General features: G+C 45.2%; 1 protein-coding gene across 16 annotated transcripts in view; it reads right to left on the reverse strand.

Moving 5' to 3' along the window:
• The window catches only part of PDLIM5 (PDZ and LIM domain 5), a 423776-nt gene extending 414196 nt beyond the window's left edge, over positions 1 to 9580 (reverse strand). For 5 of the 16 annotated variants that reach the window (XM_029597656.1, XM_029597647.1, XM_029597637.1 and 2 more), the window contains exon 1: positions 9419 to 9573. The gene's annotated coding sequence lies outside the window, so the exon portion shown is untranslated. Of the gene's footprint in view, positions 1 to 661; positions 683 to 1885; positions 1948 to 9418 lie in introns of those variants that run through there. The other 11 variants (XM_029597592.1, XM_029597612.1, XM_029597608.1 and 8 more) reach the window with 7 other exon arrangements.
• Between the last annotated feature and the right edge of the window lie 1910 nt (positions 9581 to 11490).

Below are 11490 nucleotides of genomic sequence, written 5' to 3' on the forward strand. Positions count from 1 at the left end.
TACAAATTTCGTTGTAATTATTTTAAACTAGTCGCAAGAGACTGTTGCCGCTCTGCAGCCCCTCCGCTGCCTTCTTGGTCCCCCTCCTCCCCTGAAGCCGCAGGAGCTGCTCATCCTGGGAGCAGGCTGCCCTGGAGTTTGGAACGGCAGTGGCCATGGGATTACGCATGAGGTACGGGCAGGACCGGCCAGCGTGTCCCAAACGCTGCAGTGAGTCGAGAAAAAGCAAAAGAGATATGCAATATTGGTTTGGGGTTTGTTTTTTTTCCAATTCTCTGTTTTGTTTTAAACTTTGTATTTATTCAATTTTAATATACAATCACCAGCAATAAATTTGCACAGCAATCAAGGAAACACATTTAAGCAACAAAATATAAGCAAAACAATAAGCAGCACTATAAATGCATTGCCTTCTATCAAGTCCCCTAATAAAGGAGGATCTATCAAAAAATAGAGGGGAAAAAGAAACCATCAAGAAAAACTGAAACAAGAAAGGGATCTGGAAAGAGTGAAAAACTAATAGATAGACCGCAACTACTAAATATTTACAGGGCATTCTCTAAAGTTATGACAGGTTCAATTACATTCCTATCATCCAAAAAAGATCTCAAATGAGAGGGTTAAAAAAAAACAAAACCATAGCTAACAGCAGATATCTTACTCAAATACTGCACTGGATATCTCCAAAAGAATTCTCCCCTCAAATTTACAACGGCCTCACGCGGCTGAAGAGAAGATTTCCTGCGATCCTGTGCTTGCCTACAGACGTCTGGAAAAAATTAAGACCTTTTGTCCTATTTAAAATTTAACCACAACCAAAGGAAGCTAAATTTGTGTTCCAAAAATCAACTCCAATAAACAAAACGGGGAACAACAGTGTAAACCTGATCACCCGAAGATGTTATGAAAGCTGGCATCATAAATGTGCTTCTTTGCCATTAAAAAGGCATGCCAGTCATGAAATAAAAAAATCACCTAGCAGCCTAACCGCTACCATCCAAAATGCACAAGGCAGCGAATGTTTCTAATGCTTTCCAATTGATTTTATTTGCCTAAAAACTACTACAGATTTCAGGAACAAACAACATTTACCTTGTAGTCGCAGTCAAAAATGCAAAGCTTATGGATTCATCAGAGGTTCACAAAGTCAGAGTTCTTAAGTTCTTATTCGATCCAAGCAATCCACTTATATTGTAACATCCCGCTAGCTGCCTGCATCAGGGGCTTTGCAATTGAAAAATCTCACAACCTGGACTATAGACGTTAGCGGGATGTTACAATATAAGTGGATTGTTTGGACTGAACAACCACTTAAGAACTCTGACTTTGTGAACCTCTGATGAATCTTGTTTGACCCTTTTCAACTGATTTTATTTGCATAAAGAATACTAAAAAATTCAGGGGCTGAGACATTTGCTATCTTCTGCATTTTGGAAGGTAGTGGCTGGGCTTTGAGATGATTATACTTCATGGCTGTCATGCTTTTTTAATGGCAAAGAAATACAGTGGACCCTTGACTTACGAACTCAAGTTGGTTGTAAGTCAAGGCTATTTTTCCATAGGAAATCATGGAAATACCCATAATGCGTTCCGAACCTCCCAATGCACCCCTTACCTAAACTTTTCATAATAAAAAAGGGTTGAACAATATGTCTAATTTACCAGAAACACCAATAATTTTCCTAGTGTACTCACCAAAAAGTTATAAGATGTACCTAGCCTATCAGAAACAACAATTTCATACTGAACTCACATTCAAGTTTACATCTTTGGCTTGCAGGAAGGGAGGAGGGGGAGGATTCCCCCCTCCCCACCCCCTCAGAGCACATCTCTGGCCCCCACTCATTTCCCCCTCCCAGCATACTCATTCCTCCCCTCCTGATACCTTGCTGTAGCCAGCTGAGTGCTACAATCCCTTTCTGCTGCTGCACAGAAGCTTCCTTGGTCACCAGTGATGCTGTTGCTTGCTGCAATGCTGTGCCAGGGCTGCCTATGTGCTCCTGTGAACATATGCAGCTCTGGGTGCGCCTGAGATGGACAGGCCTCATCGGCAGCAGCAGCAGCCAATCACTGCAACAGCAGAGCAGAAGTCCCACCCACCAAGCCCAAAAAAAGTGATTGACAGGAAAAAATGCCCAATTAGAAGCAACCTTACGCACGAGCGGATACACATGGTCTTGGCAGGCATTCAGGTTGTAACAAGAATTTGGTTGTAACTCAAAACTAAAATTTTGGTTGTAACCCAAGTTGTTTGTATGTCAGGCCGGTTGTAACTCGAGGGTCCACTGTATGGTTATGATACCAGCTTTCATAACATGTTAGGGTGATCATTTTATACTGTTCTTCCCCTTTTGTTTACGAGACTATTTAAAATATAACCTCATCAAGAGGTCCTTATCTGCTTCAAATAATCGAGAAATCATGAGTAGCACGAAGCTTTCACTTCTGTAGATTGTTCCAAATAAACAGATAAATCAAAACTATCCACTGACACCGAAGACGTATCCACCAGTACATCCATACCTTCTTCCCTGCTTTAAATGGCAGTTAGAAGATTCTGTTTAAGGGAGGTAAAGCACGTGCAGAAATGCGTAAAACGTCCGGTACATCACTCTTGAACAGTTCCTTAGGACCAATCAGGGGAACGCGTGGAAAATTAAGAATCCTCAAAGTGAGATTCCTCCATCCACTTTCAAAAGCCTCAAGTCTCGGTTGCACAGCAGCGCTCGCTAATGGAAGAGATTTTGAAGTCCTGCAGAACTGCACATCGAGACTCCAGCTCCTGAGTTTTCCCTTCAAGAGCACCAACAGATGTTCTCAAAGCAGACACCTGGTGTTGAACAGTATCGATAGAAGTAGAAAAATCAAATCTTTTTACCCATTGTCATCTCAAGAATTGTAACTGCTTGCCAAAATGTGAGCAGGTCTCTCCAAAGCCGAAATCCACAGGGACTCAAAAAAAAAAAAAAAAAGAGGTAGGCACACAACATTCTTCCTTCGCGCCCCCAGCGTCATTTTCTCACGGGCAGAAAGAGTCCTGCTTGGCCCCCCTCTCCCACCAGTGCAAGGTTTCCTTCCATGCTGCCCAACCCCTCACAGCATCAACGGCAGATTTTGCTATCTCCCCCGCAGCCTCGCTTAGTATGACACCGCCACTTGGTATCGGGGCCAAAGAAGGTAGGTGGGCACTCGGGGGTAGGAGATGTTTCAGCCTCCGGCAGGTTCAACCCCATTTCCTCAGCGTTGCCTGCGAGGAGGATCTGCCCCGAGCTGAAAGGTTCTGAACTCCCCCTCAGGAACCGCAGAATAGTCTTTTGTGTGCTGGAAGGGGTGGTAGGAGAACTCCACCATAAAAAATTTACCTTTCGTCTTCACCATTTTCAGAAAAGTATTAGAAGAAAAAACTTTAAGTAGCGGGAGAGAGATCAGCAGCTTCTCACCGACAATGCCATCCTCGTTCTCTTTTTTTTTTTTTTTTTTAACAGGGTTTTATTTTCATATCGATCCATCTCGGTTACCTTAAAAAGGATTCCATACTCATTGTACATCAAACAAGATTTCAGACAAACACACGGCAAGTAGTAACACGTGCCCTGCACCATTTTCAATACTTTACTTAAAGTTGCTGCATTCTGACTTTTCTTTTTAAGAAATGCTTGGCACTGCCATGTTCAGAGCATCGCTGCAAACAGTCACTCGCACATGGGTTCCATCGAGACGTCACGTACAACAGGACCCAATCAGAAACGGGGGTTGCGTTAGCTTGCGCTACCGACAGACGATGACATAGGAACTATGGTGAGGGCACAACGCAAAATGGCACTGGTGAGCCACATCGAGAATACCCGTGCCCATTGCCCTCTGCCCACATCCAGCACTGAGGCAATCCCCAGACAGAAGATAAATCCTGAAAGCCTTATCCAAGGTTCTAATGAACATCGACAATACGGGAACTCTACACCTTTTCCAAAGCTCACATACAAAAACAGCACTCAGGCAAACCCAACATTTTGGGGGATGGGAGGGTGGGGGGAGGTATTTGTCCCATTTTTCCCTCCGACTCTTACCAGGTCAACCTATAATCGTGAAAGGAGAAGCTTTTAAGCCTTGACTTCCGCTCTTGAGATGGGCTTGCGTTACTCTTACTGGATTAGAAGGCAGACTTTGCAGGTTGGGGTCTGCATGCTCGTATACGCCAGTGTTTCTTAAAACCCCCATATGCACAGCAGCTGTAGGGATCCTGTTTGATAAACGCAGATTTTTTTTGCTGATTTCCCAGTCAAATTAATGCTTTTCTGTACTCTCTTCCACCACATCACCTTTTCAATTCTGTGACAAAAGGGAAGAAGGGTACGAAGCAGCACAGGAAAAATGTAGCAGTGAACATGAAGGATGTTGAAAGGCAAGTTAACTAGTGTGAAGATTATACAATTCAATGTAAGATACTCAAATACCTACTTCCCAATGCACTGTTTCAGAGTATTAAGAGGCCATAAATCATTTTTAAAAAGTATTTTTTTTGTAGTTCTTTTTGGAAGGGAGGTAACCATTTTCTTTCACTTAGCCCAAAGCAACTGAGCTATTGCTCAATAAAATATGTATGCTAATGATTACTGAAATCCAATGAGGAAAATGATGCGAATTGCCTTGAAAATTAGACACCAATTGCCTTAAAATTAGAAAGCGATCAGAATACAGCCTTAGATAGATACAATGAACACAGCACAACTTCACTTCTGGGAAGGGCAGCTCAAGTCCACAGCTCAAGGTGTGAGCACACTCTAGCAGCTGTATAAATAGCTAAGTCCATATTCAGCCACAGGCTGTCTGAGTATGTTAACCAGATATACTTAACTCGGTTAATTTAAACTAGAAATTCAGCGGCAAAGCTGCACTATAGCTAGCCGGGGAAGTTTATCCATCTAACTTTAAGCCAGCCCTTCGGCACAACTGAAGTTATCTGGATAACTTAGCCAGAGAACCCTGAATAGCAGCATTATCCTGCTAAATTAATTAATTATCCAGTTAACTTACCTGGATACATCAGAGGCAGGGCTGAGTTTTAACCATGTAAACCCTTACCCAGATAAATCAGAGGTGGTCAGCGAGGCGGAAATTTTGTCCAGCTAAGTCCTGTACTCAGCTGGACAAACCTTTTGCCTATGGTCCTTCAGTATGTCTGCACCAAAAGAGGAGAGACAGGAAGGAAGATCATAGGCCAGTGATGGAGAGTCTATGACAGGCAAGATAAAGAGGTCTTGAACGAAGAGGAACAAGAATGGCTTTGCAGATGCTGAGTGTGGCGTTAAAAGCTGTGACAGATACAGAAGTGAAGGCCTGGAAAAAAAAAAAAAAGTGATTCTATTTTTCCCCAAGGAAATTTATATATATACAAAAAAAAAGAAACTTTTCCATTTCTAGCCTTGGGGAAAAATAGAATCACTTTTTTTTTTTCCTGGGCCTTCCATCTCCAGGTACAGGGCAGTCGAGGTGGGGCTGCCATGCTGTAAAGAGCAAGGAACTGGAGCCCACGACGGATCTTCAGCACACCTTGGGATTGGGAAGTTGAGAACGTGTGGTGCTGGCCCATGAGAGCAGCTGGGTTGCCAAATTATCGCAATGAGATAATTTAGCAGCATGCAAAGAGCCAGAAATGGCAAGTGAACAGGAAACTGAAAGGCACAGGTGCAGTTTAGGAATACGGGGATTGTGTGTGGAAGCCAAAACAAAAATAAAGGTCATAATCCATCACCAGCCAGGAAACACTTTGCACCGAGAAGGGAAAAGTTTAACTGTCTGACACCAACGTTGCCGGGCCTACTACGTCATCCAGTGCCAGATTCCTGAAGCAAGCTGCATTTACCCAGTTTAGTCAAGGTATACACTCCTGATGAGTAGAGACAGCGCTCCTAGAACATCCTCAAGGCCAACATGAAGACGTACTGTGTCACACAGACACCTACTTAGTGGAAGACTGCTGCCCAGAAACACCCCAGATGCGGTAGGAGTCTGCCACAAGGATCTTAGCACTTTGGTACAAGAGGAGACAGAGAAAAAAGAAATGCGGAAACAGTGTGATTTAGACCAAAACAATCATCTAGGGTCATCCACCCTCTCCAGAAGGACATTTTTATAGTCTGCGGATTCCAGATCGGTCTCATCAGCCACCTTCACACCTACAAGCCAGTCATGGAAGACTTGCTATTCTGCCAATGAGAAGCTGAATATTGTGCTATCACATAGAATGAACCTGGAAAGGTCGAAAGTTTGATAACACAGGTCTATTTAGGAATTCCAAGGCCTGTACATGTTACTGATACAGAAAGAGCATCTCCCCATATGAACTACAGCACATGCTGCCACCTAGTGCCTGGAGTTAAAAATGTAATTAATAAATTGCTGTTCTACCTGATTCAGTCTATTTAATCTCCAATATAAGCAAATATCTCATGCACAATCATTGTGGACAGGTGCAAAACCCAACTGATGTGGAGTCAATAAGGCCAGGCCTGGTAATCACAGGTTTGGGACAGAACCAGCAGGGGGAGCATAAAGTGCTGGAGGCATCTGAAGTGTCACAAGCATACCTGGGAACTCTCCCCCCACCCCACCCCCCGAGACTCAAGGAGTTTGCATCAACTGCCATGTCCCCAGGGAAACACTACAAAAGCTCCGGGTCTCTCCATTTACTGCTCCCCTTCCTCAGTAGGCCAGCAGGGAGCAGGAGAGGAGAGGGGTCAGCTTGGAACACTACAGGCAGCATAGGGGGAGAAACTGGAGAGGGGCTGCAACACACAGACAGGCTGATGCAATACTGGAGCACGAAAAACGCTTTCCTAAAGCGCGCCCATCCACCTCTCCCAGGCATGCGCGAAGCAGCAGGCCAACAAGCCGCTGCGTTAAAAAGGAGGTGGCTAGGGGGAAATCGTTCCTCCCTAGCGCCTCGGCATCGAGCGCCCAGGAGAAGTGGCTGTATGTGGGTTAGAAAAACAGACGCTCAGTTTTACCAACCTCACTGCTGGCAACACTCCCCCCCCCTCCCCCATTACTCCTTTTTTTTGGTTCCTCCGCCTTAATATCGCCATGATATTAAGTCGGAGGAACTACAGAAAAGCAGTATTGCGGATTAACCTGTGCGTTAGCCTGAGCACATGGTATTGCCTGGGCCTGAAAGGCAGTCTGCAGCTGTGATTCCAGGTCCTAGACTCACTCAGCTGAGGGCAGAGTGAGGTTGCACAAGGAGCTGGGATTTTACAGGGGGAGGGGGAAGCTAAGACAGGGCTGTGGCCAAGGACAGAGGAAAGGGAAGGATCCTGGGATAATCCCTGCAAGAGGAAACATGTGGGTGGGGGAAGGAAAATGGGGACAAGAGAAAGCTGATGCACATTATTCCCCCCTCCCCAATCAACGTTAACGTCAAATGAGCCGATACAGTAAAAACAAGGGAGAGCAGGCGAACGCCCACTCTCCTGTGCGTGCGATTTTGTATTTAAATGAGGCCCGGCAGTAAAAACAGGCAAAAGGAGGCGCTAGGGACACTAGCGCGTCCCTAGCGCCTCCTTTTGGTCCGGAGCGGCGGCTGTCAGTGGGTTTGACAGCCGATGCTCAATTTTGCCAGCGTTGGCTCTCGAGCCCGCTGACAGCCACGGGCTTGGAAACCGGAAGCCGGCAGAATTGAGCGTCCGATTTTCGACCCGACAGCCGCGGGCCGACTTCAAATTTATGTATTTATTTATTTATTTTACCCTTCGGGACCTCCGACTTAATATCGCCATGATATTAAGTCGGAGGGTGCACAGAAAAGCAGTTTTTACTACTTTTCTGTGCACTTTCCCGGTGCCCGAAGAAATTAGCGCCTACCTTTGTGTAGGCGCTAATTTCTGAAAGCAAAATGTGCGGCTTGGCTGCACATTTTGTTTTCTGAATCACGCGGGAATACCTAATAGGGCCATCAACATGCATTTGCATGTTGCGGGCGCTATTAGGATGGGGGGTTTGGACGCACGTTTTCGGCCCCTTACTGAATAAGGGGTAACGCTAGCGCATCGAAAACGTGCATCCAATGGCGGGTTAACAGTGCGCTCCGGAGCACACTGTACTGTATCAGCCCGAAGGTGATTAAAACTCAAAAGTTCCCAGATATGGTCTCGGTTTAAGGCAAGTCAACCTGCATTCCATCCTTTAGTACCAAGTTCAGGGGGCCGTAAAGCATTCACGTAAAACCAGAGCAAGACCCTTGGAAGCAGAGTATCAGCCCAGCGGTTCCCACACCTATGACACTATTCTGTATAAAAGGGCACCACCAGCTCACAAATCTGACACATGGAAAGGTTTGTACAGCATAAATAAGAAAAATGACCTAGAAAGTTACACGTGCTCTCAGGATATTAACACATCCATCACCATTGTCCAATCAGAAGGGTCTTAGCAATCATTACATTTCATTTCCAGCCAACCTTTCCCTATGATCGAGGCAGTTTACAGCATTATCATCATTTAGGCAGGATAAGTAACGGTCCCGAAGGGCTTACAATCTAAGTGGACAGCAGCGGCAATGGGAGATGTGCCCAAGGTGTGCCAGTGGGATTTGAACTCCGCATTCCCCTGATTCTCAATCCAATTGCTCTAACCTCTCTAAGCCAGTCCTCGTCCAAGAAGCTGGGATACCTTCGAAAAGGAAGATCTTAGAACAGATGTTACCATGCACGAGCTTTTGAGAATACAACACACTGAGGTGTGGTTGTGTGTGTGTGTTTTTTTTCCTTTCAAACCTGGCACAGCATTGTGCAGCTGGGAATGCCAGCCTGCCAGCCACTGCAACAGGGTCTGGGGTTCCCTGCACCTTTAGTAAAGTTTGCTCGCCCTGCTGCAGCCTCCCCGGCAGAGCCTGATCCCTGTAGCCGAGCTGAGCCTTTGCACGGCGCATGCCCAGGGCCGAGCCCTCCCTGTTGCCTAACCTGTGCCTCGCCCCTCGTCCTTCCGCCCCGACTCTCCCCACCACCCACCTTCTGAGCGGGGGGGGGTAAGCACGTCCTCCGCCTGCCAACAAACTTCTCACCTCTAAAACTTTCAGCCATTTAATGGAAAAGACGCAGACGGCACAGAAGAAGGACGTCCCGTACAAAATTATATACATATATATATATATATATACACACACACACGGCGCAGCGCTATGCTAACAAGCATCTCAGCCAGGCCCCCCGAGCAGTTCCGCTGCTCTTAGTAAAACGAGCGGGCGCGCAGCCTCCTCCAGCCCCCCCCCCAGTCCGTGCTGCCTGCAGGGACGGGGCGGCACCGGCAGGTGCAGAGCAGAGGAGTCCCCCCCTCCCCCGCTAAAAGGCGCTCTGCTGGGATCCCGCGCCGGCTTGCATTGGGCGGGGAGGGGACTCTAGCCCTCCCCGCACGGGTCACTCACCTCTGGAAGCGTTGCCACCGGGCTCCCCACTCGCCACCTCTCTGCACTTCCCGTCTCTCTCTCTCTGCCTCTCCTTCCCTCCTCTCCGGGCTTCGCCCCTCCCAGCGGAGGAGGGCAGGCGATCACAGGGCTAGACCGAACAAGAGAGAGAGAGAGACGCATTGGCAATGACTGTGCAAAAGAAAAGTACAGCACTGGGACGTGAGCAACCCAGGCTAAGAGGGCAACTTTTTTTTTTTTTTTTTAATTTTATCATGGGAAAAGAAAGCCCGCTCATTGCACTAATCTGTGCCTGATTCACAGAGCCCTTGGGGCAGAGCCATGCACTGCTTGTGAATCACATGTTATTCGTTTGGGGTGGGGGTGGGGGGTCACTCTCTCCTTCCTGCCCCTAGACCAAGGTGGCATTGGTGAAGGGTTGTAAGAAAGGACCGAGGAAAGAAGGATCCAACAATGTTTATTCTGCACAGGTGACGTTTCTGTTCACTCTTGTGACTCGCTAAAACACGAGGCTCTTCGGTATGTGGGCAGCACCTCCTACGGTCTTGGGGATGCTGGCTGGGTCCGGCTGACTGGTGGCCGCTGCACAGACCATGGGATCTCTAGCCAGAAGTAGTTGGAGGGAGAAGGGGCAGAAGTCAAAGTGATATTTCCAGACCACATGCTCACTCCCCCCCCCCCCCCCAACATCTTTATTAAACAATAACAGACCCTGCCTTTAAAATGGCTATAAAAGACACAATCCGAAAAAGTCCAAAGGTCTTTCTGTGCAATTTTTAAAAACCTGATCAGTTTCAACCTCCGGTTTAAATAATTGGATAGCCTTATTGAACCAGTTCTTCTATATAGATGTGAGTGTGAATTTTACACAAAAGGGACAGAATCACAATATAAATTCTGCACCTCCAGTTCTGTAACACATGCTGCAGTCACATAAATTCCCCCAACAACAGATTTAAAATGTCACAGTTTAAAATTGTATTACACAAAAAAGGTAAACATATATATATATATATATATATATATATAATATATATATATATATATATATATATATATATATATTATATATATATATATATATATATATATATATATAAAACAATCATACAATATACATTTTTTAATCAAATATTTAACATTATTTATTTATTTATTTATTTTTAGTTTTTATAAACCAACGTTCCTGTATAATATACATATCTCACCGGTGTACAAGGAAATAGAACTGTCGCCTCGGGGGCGGCTTACATTTTAACAAATAACATTGTAAACAATGTTATCCATTGTAAACAATGTTGTTCATTATGCAGAAATTACATAAAAATCATAAGTATCACAAAAACAGTAAACAAATATATACATATCCAAAGAAAACTATATAAAAATAATTGAGTAACAATCTCCCACCCCTCAATCGCCTAAAACCCATAAGATTTCTATGATTCAAACCACACACACATGAACCTGACAGCCCAGCAAGCACTCTAAAAGTCAAACATCTCATTCACTCTTCAAAATACAACAAATCTATAGACTTTCCAACTATATACCTCAAAGGTAATATCACTTTCACACACACACACACACACCTTCCTCTCCTGGACATTGGTCTGCTGCAGCTAATGGTAGCTGCGTCGCAAGGCACTAGTCAAATTCAGCAGTGACCAGGTGCAGTCACTGACATATCTATTCCACAACAAAAGGCCTGCGACAGACATTACCCTAGCTCTAAGACAAGCCATCTTTATCATTTCAAAAGAGAAAACTGGCTTGATCTAAGATCCCATCCTAGCCTACCCACAAGATATGATGAGCCTTTAATTTGCAGGGCATGAAATATTGAAGTGAGGAATTTAACTGAGCCAATTATTACTTCTAATAATGAAACCCTAGTCCTAGCAGGGCACCCCATCACTGCAATATTCTGAACTACCTGTAGTTCAGACGACAGTCTCCTTGGGATGCCTATATATAGATTTTTGCAGTAGTTCAGTTGCACAATGACTATAAATGCCTGCCTCACAGTTGTCAAAGCTTTCAGTTATACAAATAACAAAATGACTCTGCAG

The sequence above is a fragment of the Rhinatrema bivittatum genome, chromosome 1, assembly GCF_901001135.1.
Source record: "Rhinatrema bivittatum chromosome 1, aRhiBiv1.1, whole genome shotgun sequence".
NCBI classification, from domain to species: domain Eukaryota; kingdom Metazoa; phylum Chordata; class Amphibia; order Gymnophiona; family Rhinatrematidae; genus Rhinatrema; species Rhinatrema bivittatum.